Source organism: Myotis daubentonii, chromosome 2 (genome assembly GCF_963259705.1).
Source record: "Myotis daubentonii chromosome 2, mMyoDau2.1, whole genome shotgun sequence".
Classification (NCBI taxonomy): Eukaryota; Metazoa; Chordata; class Mammalia; order Chiroptera; family Vespertilionidae; genus Myotis; species Myotis daubentonii.
Window position 1 is genome coordinate 176,172,949 of NC_081841.1, and position 13,637 is coordinate 176,186,585.

Here is a 13,637-nt window from a genome sequence, read left to right on the forward strand (position 1 = left end):
CTTTTACCAAAGACAAGCCCACTTGTGTTTTCCCAGACCCTAACTGACCTTGGGGAGGAAAATGCCCAAACTCCTTCCCCCTCCAGCCTTTGAAGTAGAAGAAGGGAAGTACTCCACTCCATCCCCCTGCAGCCTTCCTACCTTATCTGAGGGGCTAGGGGTGAAAGTTGAAAAGCACTTGTGAAGATCACAGTCCAGGCACACAGGTTTACTAAAAGTCTGAGACCTAATCAAAGGATTACAAAACACTTCCCCTCCCCTCGTAATTTACCACTAGACCAATGGGGATCCTGTTGTAACTGGGGATTACAGCTCAAAGAACTGTAAGCTTCAGACTCTATTCAAGAAAGGGTCTCTAGGGAAAGCCAAAGACAGCAAGGAGATTTTTAAAAGGAAAAAAAAAAAAAAAGAGCACTGGAGGTAATTCTAACATCTGTAAGCATAGCTAGAGCAAAAAAAAAAACAAAAAAAAAAAAAAGCAAACAACAACAAAAAACGCCCTAGTTCCTATCCAGATAACAAAGCATCACATCAAAATCCTGTTTTCTTAATTTCCTTTACAAAGTACTTTATGTTCAGTTTTTCAATAACAACAAAAAAATTATAAGGTGGGTGAGAAGGACAAAACATGGGCTGAAGAGAAGAAGCAAGACTTAGATCTAGGAGAGATTTTTGGAACTATCAGACCAGAAATTTACAATAATTCTGATCCATATGTTAAGGCCTGTAATGGTAAAAGTGAACAACATGAAAGAACAGCTGGGTAGTGTAAGCTGAGAGATGGAAACACTAAGAAATAACCAAAGGACACGCAAGAAATCAAAACACAATAATAGAAATGAGCACGTCCTTTAATAGGCTCATTCATAGACTAGACACAGCTGAGGAAATATTCAGTGAGCTTTAAGCTATGTCAATAGAAAATTCCAAAACTGAAAAATGGAAAAAAAAAGATGAAAAATTGAACAGAATATTTAGGAACTATAGGACAATTACAGAAGGTTAACATACACATATCGGAAATATCAGAAAGAAGAGAATGAAGGAAAGAAGCAGGAGAATATTTGAATTAATAACAATAGTGCAGCAAATAGCCCAGCCAATGCGTCTCAGTGGTTGAGTGTCATTGGTGGGAAAAAACAGGGGGACAGCTGTAACACTTGCAACAATAAAGATAAATTTAAATAATAATAATAATAATAATAATAATAATAATAGAATTTTTTAAAATTACAAATACCACATGATAGATCCTGGAATATCACATGCTATGCAGGTTAAATAACAGATAATCTATACATCGGGACATCATACATGAACTACAGAAAATACAAAACAAAGAGGAGTTCTTGAAAGAAGGTGAAGAAAAAAACATACCCACCTTACTAATAGAGAAACAAGGATGAGATTTATCTATTTATTTCTTTATTTAATCACATGGATTTTTTTTATAACATTGTGACAATTACAACTTTTTTTGTTATTTTTTTAAAATGGTTAACAGTATTATTGATGTCTCCCATTTTCTCCCTTTTTGGCCCCCTTCACCCAACCCCACGCACCCCACCCCAGATCTTCCCCATGCTACTGTTTGTGGCCATGGGTTAGGTATGTATGCATATATTTTCTTTGGTTAATCTCTTCCTGTCCACTCCCCCCTCTCACCTCCCTCTCACCACAGGTCTGTTACTCTGTTCCATGCATCCATACTTCTGGACCTATTTTGTTCATCAGTTTAGTTTGTTTTTTCGAGTCCACTTATAAGTGAGATCATGTGATATTTGTCTTTATCTGGTTTATTTCACTGAGCATAATAGTCTCCTGGTCCAAAGGATGAGATTTATATCAGAATTCTCTTGAGAAATTATGCTGGCAAGAAGAAAATGAAATAAAATATTTAGTGTATAGAAAGAAAAAAAAAACACAACTAACCTAGAAATCTGCATTTAGCAAAATTTTTCAAAAGTAAAAGAAATGAAGTCTTTTTTCAGATAAACAAACATTGAGGGAATTTGTTGCCAGCGAGCCTGTTTTGCAAGAAATGTTAAAGGAAGTTCTTCACGGAGAGGGAAAGTGACATAGTTCAAAAGCTTGATTTACATTAAAAAAAGGAAAAGTATTAGCAAAGAAATAGATAAAGGTAAAATAAGATTTTAACTGATCTAACAATGAAAGGTTGTTTAAAATAATAATAGCAATAATTCATTAGGGGATTCAAGCTTGTGGATAAGTGAACTGAATGACAGCAGTACAATAATGAAGTGGAAGGAATTGAGAATACTCTACCTGTGCTACCTGTGAAATTATAGAATGTTATTTGAAAGTGTACTAACTTAGATTCATTGTAAATGTACATTTCAAACTCTAGGGAAACCACAAAAATTAAATCAAAAGAACAGTTGATATGTTAACAGAGAGAAAATAAAATTATACAAAACTAGAGGCCCAGTGCATGACATTTGTGCACTGGGGGTGTGGGGGGTCGCTCAGCCTGACCTGCACCCTCTCCAATCTGGGAGCCCTCTCCAATTCGGGAGTTTCTGTCTGTCTTTGCAATCATATGAGTGAATTGTTTGAGACCCCCAACTTAATTTGGTTTGTTGCTCACAGAATAATAGAGGCTTTTTTTTTTTTTTTTTTTTTTTTTTTTGCTTCACTGGTAGAGATTTCCTGGAAGTTTTAGGATATCTTCCCTTTAATTTTTCCTAGACACTCTGATTTTACTTATATCTCTCACCTTTGCTTTCCCTCCATCCCCCACTGCAACAGTAAATTGCTTCAGGCTCACTTCGCTAGTGTCTAGGAGATCTATTTGCCACCAGAACTACGATTCCCAGCATTCCTGGTGCTCCTCGTGCTCTTGGTTTTCCCTTCCTGCTCTGTCTCCATCCCATGGCCTCCCACTCTGCCAAGTCCTCCAAACCGCCAGCTCTCCCTCTCTGCTCTCCGCCTGGCGCCTGTGTATGCAAATTAACCTGCCATCTTTGTCAGTTAATTTGCATACTCACTCTTGATTGGCTGGCGAGTGTAGTGGAGGGATGGTCCATTTCCATGTTTCTCTTTTATTATATAGGATGCTCAATTAAAACCAGAGAAGGAGAAAAGGGAGTTGAAGTAAAAAAAAAAAAAAAGAAAAGAAAAGAAAAAGAAAGAACAACGAATAGTAAGCAGTTACAGATATAGAATAGAAGATATTATTCCAACTATATCAATAATCACTTAAAATATTAATGGTTTAAATACACCAACTAAAAGACAGAGACTGTCATATGGATTTAGTAGAGAAATTGAATCAATAATTAATGTTTCTTCCAAAATAGAAAACATCAGGCCAAGAGTTTCACTGATGAATTCTATTTAAGGAAGAAATAATTAGAATCTCTGTATTCTGTTCCAGAAAATAGAGTCAGAGGGAATACTTCCTAACATATTCTGTGATGCCAGCATAATATCAAAATCAGAAAAAAAAACATTATCAAGAAAGGAAAACTACAGACAAATATACTTCATAATAATATCTGCATTCCTCAATGACCGGTCATTAAGTCAGATTCAACAGTGTATGAAAAGAATTTTATACTAAAACCAAATGAGATTTATTCTAGGTATACAAGGCTGGTTTAACAATAAAGACAATCAACTAATGTGGTCCATCACATCAACAGGCTAATATAGATCATATGATTATATTAGTAGAGATGCAGAAAAAGCATTTGGCAAAAGTCAACATTCATTCAGGATAAAAACTCTCAGCTAACTAGGAATAAAGGGGAACTTCCTCAAACTGACAAAGATCATCTATAAAAAAAAAACTAACGCTTACATCATACTTAATGGTGAGAAACTACACACTCTTCCCTAAAAACAGAAACAAAGCAAAAACAATGTCACAATTTCTGTTTATTATTGTACTGGAAGACATGATTAAAGCAATAAAGTAAAAGGCACACAGACTTGGAAGAATGAAATAAAACTGTCTCTGTCTACAGATCACTTGATCATCTATGTAGAAAACCTCAAAAAATCAACAGAATAACTTCCGTAAATAATAAGTGATATTAGCATATTTTCAAGATTCAAGATTAATATTAAACACTCAATTGTTTTCCAATTTACTGGCAATGAACAATTAGAAACTAAAATGAAAAATGCAACACAATTTACATTAGCAACAAAAGGGTAAAATACTTATATGTATAAATCTAACAAAATATGTAAAGATCTATATGAGGAAAAGTATAAAACTCTGATGAAAGAAATCAAAGATCTAAATGATGGAGAAATCTTCCAGGCATATGGGAATTCTGTGTATTTTCTGATCAATTTTTCTATAAACTTCATAGTGCTCTAAAAATATAGTCTATTAAAATGTAAAAAAAGTTTACTAAGGACAGAAAAAGACAACAACAATTTTCAAGATATGCTGCCACCTGCTGATATAACTGGTTTTACTTCTATTCTATAGACTTCAAGTAAAAAAGCATACAGTAGGTCCTCAGGTTATATCGGAGATCCATTCCTACAGCACGAAGCAGTAAAAAATTTTAAAAGAAAGATAAGAATTCCTGACCTTTACTTGTGGTAAATAAATAATAAAAAACATAAATCACATATGTACATACGTCAAAATGACGGAACTTTTTTCATTTTTTTTACAAATAAATAGGAGATGGCGACGTAACCACGAAACGACATAAGTCAAGTCCGACATAACCCTAGGACTGCCTGTAGTTACTTTTTATAATAAGAGGGGGAAAAAATTCATTGCTAACAGTTTGAATCACTAGACTAATTCTGACTCTTTCAGCGATATAGCAAACAGCTATATTTCTTTGTGTACTATCCCAAAAAATTTTATGATATCAAATGCAATTGATATTAATTCAAAAAAGGAAGAGTTATAGCTCATGAAATTTTATTATCAGAATTTTAACACTGATATCTTTTTAAAAATCTGGCCTTCAAAAGAAGCTTTAAATAATCATTCTTAAACATGAAAGGATGCTCACTTCTCTCATAAGTTTGAAAAGCAAAATAAAACCATGAAGAACCATTTCTTACATATCAAAATGGCTAATTTAAAATATAATAAACTGGGTTGACAAGACTATTGGAAAAGATACACTCTCAGAGAGCAGTAGTGGAAATATAAAATAATTCCCATATTGAGAATTGGCACCTTCTAGCAATACAACAGATGAACGTTCCCTTTGATCCAGAAATCCCACTTCTAGAAATCTATCCCAAAGGCACAGTCTATAAATACAAAATGATATTGGAACAAGATTATTCATTGCTACATTATATGCAATGTTCAAAAACTGGTAACCTCTCCAATGTCAATCAGTAAGAAGCTAGTGAAATAAATTTTGGAAAATCACAACAATGCACAATATACAGCCCTCTCCCCTCACCCAAAAAAAAGAATGTGGAAGATCTCTCTATATTGATATGGAATAATTTTCAGGATATATTGCCAAGTGAAAACATCAAGGTATAGAACAATGAAAATTGCATACCATGTTTAGTAAGAAAAGGGTGGGGGAAAAGACACACATACTGGAAGGACAGCAATAGCCACAACAAAAACCCTAAAACATTATCCAAAAATTAATAAAAATGGTGACATTTAGCATATATTTGATGGGGGAAGAGTGTGGGAGTGACACAGACAAAGGTAATATTTCTGAATATGTCTTTATATAACTCTGGTTTGGGGTCTATGTGAATGCTTTATGTATGAAAATTTAAAAAATCCAATTAAAGTGAACAAAAAAGCAAGCCCTAAATTGACAACAAAATAAAACAAGCAAACCTAACTGCATAAGAATGAGTAACAAACCACCTCAGAGACAAAGAAAAATTATTTTAATTGACAGTACTGAATTGGTCATTTTTAATAGGATATGTTTTTGTTTTGTTTTGTTTTTATTTTGTTCCTTTTGGTTGGTTTGTTTTTTAATCCTCACCCAAGGATATTTTTCCACTGACTTAGAGATGTGGAAGGGAGGAAGGGATGGAAGGGAAGAGATAAACACAGGGATTGGTTGCCTCCTGCACACGCCCCTACTGGGACCAAGGATCGAACCTGCAACCCTGGTACTTGCCCTAGACTGGGAATCAAACCCAAGACTATTTGGTGCTTAGGCTGATGCTCTAACCACTGAGAAACACTGACCAGGGCAATTTTGTTTATTTTTAATAAGATAGATTCTATGGTAATAAAGAAATCTTAAGCTCCATTCAATAATTGTTACCTGTAATATTGGTGTTGGTGTTGTTATTTAAAATGTGTGTGTACTAGTTTAAAACTAACATACATAAATATATATAGTTTTATATATACATACATATAGTTATATACACACACACACTCTAGAGGCCTGGTGCATGAATTCGTGCACCAGTGGGGTCCCTCAGCCTCACCTGCTGGATCAGGCTGAAACCAGCTCTCCAACATCCCCCGAGGGGTCCCAGATTGCGAGAAGGTACAGGCCAGGCCGAGGGACCCCCACAGGTGCACCATCAGGGCCAGGGAGGGACATAGGAGGTTGGCCAGCCAGGAAGGGACCGTGGGAGGGCTCCAGGGCATGTCTGACCTGTCTCACTCAGTCCCAATTGGCCAGACCCTAGCAGCAAGCTAACCTACTAGTTAGAGCATCTGCCCCCTGGTGGTTGTGCATGTCATAGCGAGTGGTTGAGCAGCCTTAGCATATCATTAGCATATTATGCTTTGATTGGTTGCATACATATATTCTGTATATATCATATGTATTAAGATAAAATGAATAGTAACTTTAATTTAAAACCAGATTTTCAGTGCAAAAATTATTCAATAATAAAATCAGTGAAATTAAGTGAACCTCAGATATTTTTTTTTCTTTTTTCTTTTTTTTTCTTCGCCCATAGCCCCAGGCAAAGCCTCTTTCCATCCCCATCCCTCCCCACTCCCCACCTTCACCCACCACCATGGCCACCCTTTCCCTCCGGCTATCACCTCACTGGTTTCTGTGTCTATGTGTTATTATGATTTTTTTCTTAATTCCTTCACTTTCATTCAGTCCCTCAACCCTGCTCCCCTCTGATAGCTGTCGGTTGGTTCCACGTATCCATGCCTCTGTTTCTATTTTGTCTTTGTTTATTTTGTTCATTGGATTCCACATATAAGTGAGGTTATATGGTCTTTGTCTTTCTCTGACTGGCTTATTTCATTTAGCATAATAATCTCCAGATCCATCCATGCTGTTACAAAAGGTAAGTTTTCAGATATTTTAAAATTGAAATGAAAATATCAGTATGATTTTTTTTCCATTCAAAAGACCTACCAATCATTATTTTCCCCAGATATACTGGTCAGGAGAGGGAAATAACTGAATTGAAGTCACAGATAGGCCAGGAAAAATACAAGGGACTGACTTTATCTTTTTTATTATTATTATTACAGTTTACTTTCAATATTATTTTTGTATTGGTTTTCAGGTGTACAACAAAGTGGTTGATAATCATATACTTTACAAAATATTTCCCCAATATTCCCAGGATCTACCTGGCACTATAAATGGCTATCACAATATTATTGACTGTATTCCCTGTGCTGTGCTTTACATCCCCATGACTATTTTGTAACTACCAATTTGTACTTCGTAAACCCTTCACCTCTTTCACCCAGTTCCCAAGCCCCATCCCATCTTGGGGACTTTTGGCTAGCCCGATCGGTAAAGCATGAGACTTTATCTTCTTTATAATCCTGCTCTCAGTCAAGCCCTGCATGTTTTTCTAAGGAGTGTAGAGTCTCCGTGGAGCTCCAAGGATTGATCATGGTCTCTCTACTGGTAGAAGCACAACTATTTCACCTTCCTTTTCTGCCAGATGTGCATAGTTCCAAGGAACAAAATTTACTTATTAGACATAAGCCGATAAATGTATGGAGGTTCACAGGGAATTATAATTATCATATGTGAGGAAAAATGGGACCATGCATACTCCAATGTGCCTCTGAAAATTCAGGTAGTCACAGACCCTCCAGATGTTTCCATTTGTTTTAACCTGCAAAATAAACAGGTTAAAATGTGACCTCCAAGGTTCCTTTTAATAAAGTGAAATGGGCCTGACCGGTGTGGCTCAGTGGCTGAGCATGTACCCAGGCACCAGGAGGTCACCAGTTTGAATCACCTACTGGGGATTGAGCCCTCACATGCCCAAGTTGGGGGTTCAATACCCAGTAGGGGATGTGCAAGAGACAACTGATCAATGTTTCTCGCTCATCAATGTTTCTATCTCTCTCAACCTCCCTCTTTCTCTAAAAATCAATAAAAACATATTAAAAATAAATAAAAATAAAAGAATAGTATTTAAATATTCAGTGGTTGACTTTACAGAACAATCTGTTATTGTATCCATCTAATAGCTTTTGGAAGCTATGGAACAAGGTACTACACTTTTTTACCCACAAATCATTCTCTTGACAGTAAGGGAGAACAGAGTATTTTCTTATCATAAAAACATGTACCCCTATTTCCTTTTAAGTAACAAGAGTTGGCTGCCAAGCACAAAATAATGTAAAAACAATTTCTCTCTGTAAATTTGCTTCTTACACAGTCTTGGTTTTTTCTTCACATATATAAAGCACAATAAGAAAGTGTCTCTGTCCCACACTTTCAGAAAACAACTATTTTCAAGGTGAAAAATGGAGATGAGAGAAGGATGCCTGGTGCCGACCATGCATTTCAGGCCCGCCCACTTTTCCCAACAATTGAGTTGCTATTCGATTTGGCTTGGACAGGTTGCCCGCTCTCATTTTTAACTGCCTCACAGGAGTCGCGTTCTACACTAGAACAATTTGAGCAAAACAACCACCCAGAGAATAAGACTTCCTTTTAACTCTCGGGTCCTAATTGAAAGAAGGGGAATAATAGCAATGCGAAATTTTAACTTGTCCAAGAGCCTAATGAAGCCAGCAAAGGCTTTTTTCTCAGAGAGGACAGACAGGTTGTCATACCATTACATCCTGCAGCAGAAAACAGGATCTACTGCCAAGAAAAATTCAGCATACTTCCCTAAATCTTGAGAAGTATTTGATTTCTAAAAGATTGATTTAGTGTACAAATCGATTAAGTAGTTTTTTTGTATCTGTCATTCTTACTGTCAATGATGTAATTTCTTGTCACTGCTCCAGTCTTTTCCAAATCTGCCTGATGATGCTCATTAATGTATTTGTGACAGCTATCATTTTGAGTGTGGAAGGGCAGTAGGTGTCTTGGTTTTAAAAAACAGAAATAGCAAAGATAATGAATTCCCTGTAGAAATGACCAATTTAGTGCAGGTTTGCTCAAAGTTCAATATTCTCCATCGTAAGCAAACAAAACCCGAACCCACTTGAAGACACACACATAATTTACGTACTCACAGGAAGGTTACCTGGCTCCTTGAATTATAACAGGGAACAAATAAGCTCTGATGAAAGTACTGGAGGCTGCTTGGAAAGTTCCAGATTCCTGAGAAAAGACTTGGCCTTTATCCTACGTTACTTGGAACATGAGCATCCTTGGCCTGTTTGTAAGGTTAGAGGCAACATGGGTGGAGAGTACTGATGCCTTCAGAGGAGATGAAGAGCTTTGCTTCACATTCAAAAATAAAAGATTTCTTAAGGATTCATTGAGGATTACCAGCAAGGCAAGGGTCCCTTGGAGGAAGACTGTAGCAGGACAAAGGTCAGGTAACAACTCCCTGATGGGAGAACCAAACCCAGGTTCCGGGTGTCCACATGAGGGCAGAGATGACTAGAGCCAACTCCAGCAGGCTAGATGCAGGACTAATGGTTGCCACCAATCGGAAACACTGGCCTTCTGGTTTGGAAAAAGGAGGCAGCTGGTAGCAGAAAGCAGAAGTGAGAAGTGGGGAGAAGGACATCCAATCTGGCAAGAGGAGCTAGAAGTGCAAAGTGAGTATGATCAGTTACAGAGGAAACTGATAATGCCTTGGGGGATCCAGTTATCTAGACTCCTCTCAGGAAGCAGCCTGACTTAGTGTGGGGTTCAGAGTACACCAGTCAGATAGCAAGCAAATCAGAGTGTATATCTCCAAGTTAGCCATTCACCTCCTGTATCGATACGGAATAATTTACTAAACCTCTCTAAGACTCCATTTAAATACGCATTAAATGGCAATTAATAATCTAAGCCTCATAGATTGTTGTGAGGACAAAATGAAGCAAAGGAATTCCTGTGACCCCTGGTACATAGTAAACATTCTTACACTAATGCTAGCTGTATTACCTGATATCTTTTGTTTCCAGTCCCTAGAAATTTAGGTCAAATTGTCTGTAAGTGAAATGTTGGGAGCAAGACAGGATTTAGTTTTCAGGGTCTCAGAGGATTCTGTCCTCATGATATGAAAAAGGGAAGGAGATGACAGTGGAGACATCTATAATAACTGCCTCAGTGCACAGCGACTCAATCTCTGTGGAGAGTTAAGCTAACGACCATCTACAGGGCCAGGAAGGGATCCTCAGGACCCTAACCCCATATTCTTCAATAAACCCTGGGTTTGGTTTTTTTTGGTTTATTTTTTAAAAATATATTTTATTGATTTTTTACAGAGAGGAAGGGAGAGGGATAGAGAGTTGGAAACATCAATTAGAGAGAAACATTGATCAGCTACCTCCTGCACACCCCCTACTGCGGGCATGCCCGCAACCAAGATACATGCCCTTGACCAGAATCGAACCCGGGACCCTTCAGTCCACAGGCCGATGCTCTATCCCCTGAGCCAAACCGGTTAGGGCAACCCTGGGGTTTTGTGTCTTTTATTAGCAAAATGTTGTTTTAGAAACACACATAACTCATAATAGCAGAATTGGCTGCATTATAAAGTCTAGATAATATATTTTTTCCACTTTAAATTTATTTTAAAAACTAAAACAAAACAAACAAAAAACAGCAGAAAGGAATGAAATAGACCAGCAACTGAAGAAAGTTTCTTTTTGTAAGAAGCAGCCAAGGTCCGGGCCCTGGATCTCACTCCTACTTCAGCTAAAGCAGTTTTGCAAATAGCTGACTTTATACATTGGATGATATGAAAATCCTAGATCTATTAAAGGTCTGCATTGTACTGAGAATACTGGAGACATGTAAGCAATAAGGTGAGATTCACCCAAAGTCACACACAAAAATCTTTGCCCTGGTCAGACTGAGAGGCCCTGGTGTCCAGCCAGAGGCAGTGAGGCATGAGGGGTGGAATGAAGGTTGTGCTGGGATGGGGTCATTAAGAGTGAGTGGCATGGATTTGCGATTCTGCAATAACTCAGGCAAAAACTTTAATCACCTTGGGTTTCAGTCTTCTCACATGAAATGAGAAAACAAATACCTTCCTCAGAATAGATTCCCTCAACCAAATTGTCAATTGAAGGGAGAGAACCATTGTAAGGACTACAAGAGACAGAGACATCATAATAATACATGGATATGTCATGGCTGGCACATAGATTTTCAGTAACTGAAGCAGAATGTGAACACACAGGCATGTTGTGTTTCTTTTCCCCGCAAATAATTATGTAGCATATTGGCATTGAGGGCCTCCTGCATGCACTGTGCTTGCTGTTGGAATTAGGGAGCCTTAGGTACCAAGATAGTGAGGCTTCAGTTCAGATGCAATGTATCCATGTTTTTGACACACGATAAAGGGGTTTATATCATCGTACTCCCACTCATTTGCAGAGAGAACCAGAGTCAACCATATTGTAATAATTTTCCAAACAGCCAACTTACAAGGATCCACTCATGTTGTACAAGGAAATTTCTAACCAACAATTAATGTACATAGTACAGTACAGGGACAAATAAATCTGAGCGATGAAGGGAAGAGTCCCATAAACACTTAGTTTTCATAATCATTGAACCTTCACTGGTATCATTCTGTTTTATTTCAAATGTTTCCCCATGTTAGCTGCCCAATATATTTTGCATGTCAGCAGGCAGAGTGAGATTAGCAGTGTGTAGGTTTTGAGAGACCAATAATAATCTAGAGCACTTTACCCATCAATAGAAAAGTCTGAAAGTACCTTCCCTTTGAGAAATGGTGATTTCTCATTGGTTCCTGCTCATGCAAGAGGATGACAGCAACAAGAGAGCTGCAATTATGATCCTTCTTTCAAAGGAGCCTCTATGCTGGGTCCTTTTCTGTCGCAGAAAATGCTAATGTCTGCTTCATTCTGATTAGTTGCACTCAGAGAGTAGAGGAGAGAAATGAAAGGGGGAAGCCATAGGATAATTGCTTTTATTTCAACTCATTGCAGAGAGGAAGTGCACAGCAGATAATATAATTCATATGCATCAAAAAAGGCTAATTCACTTCTGATCAAGTAAAGATCTGGAGGAAATAAAGCAAGAAATAGAGCCCTCCACTGTCTGCAAATCTAGTCTTAACTGTGAGAGAATTCCAATGCAAGGGAATTCATCTTTAAGATATCTGAAATACCATGGCTTCGTAGGATGAGACAGAACCACTGAGACCACCTTCCTTTTATTCTCATCATAAATCAGCATTTTTTTGGTTGCTCTATAGCAGGCACTTTAAAAATTAAATTCAGTGTGAAAGGCGAAGTGTTTAAGCTGGCCCAGCATGCATTTATTTCACCGTGATTTAGATACCAACACAATATAAGCTACTTTTTCTTCAATCACATGAGAAAAATAAAAGGTAGAAAGGGGTCCCAAAATCTAAAGGCCCTTCACTGAAGTCATAACTACTTTAAAGGCTTGATGACTATACAAGAAAGTGCCTGGCTTCCCACCTTAGGTGCCTATGCTTACCCAGACACATTCCAGGGAAAGTGGTAAAAATAAGATTGCCACCTTTAAAAAAGGTTTCATCTGTTTGGTGATTGTTTTTATTAAAAAAAAGTATCATTCAGGGAGTGACCTGAGAACTCACAGAGTCCATACCTGTGTATTGTAGAGTTCTTAAAACCCCAACCTATTGTTATCTCTGTTTAAAAATTACCATGAGCAGTTAGCTGGTGTTCCATTACTCCTCAAAGCTTCCCAGTCCATCAGAAACATATGCTCCTACAGTTTATTATTGCTGTTTTTTTTTTTCTCAACCAAGTATCTGAAGGTGATTTGAGCAGAATGAGCCAGACATTTTTTGTCAAGAGGAACAGATTAGAGAAAGGATATCAGAGAGAATGATTCTGAAAGCAGCCAACTATCAACTGAGCTAGTCATTTGAAATATTTTTGTAAATTGTTTTTTAGTGCTACTTATGGTTTCTGACGTAACACACAGTGAGCAATCAATATTAACTAAAACAATTTCAAAAGAGAAGATAAGAAACAGTATCTCAAACATCTGGTGATTTCTTTAGTTACTCAAGACTCTAAAGCTCAAGGTCATATATTTTTCAACACTCATAAGACATAGCAAGGAATCACTGAAATTATTATTTAGGATGGTATTGAAATGCTTAAATAGTTTTCACTTATTTTTAATTTATTTTTTATAGTTTATCACAAAATAAAAATGACTGTCTCTTCTATTATAAAGGTGGAAGACTATAAAGGTTGGAATTTGTGCGTGTGCTGGCTTTGCCTTCAGTTATCTGTGTGAGTGTGAGATAGGTGATTACATGGGAGATGGGTT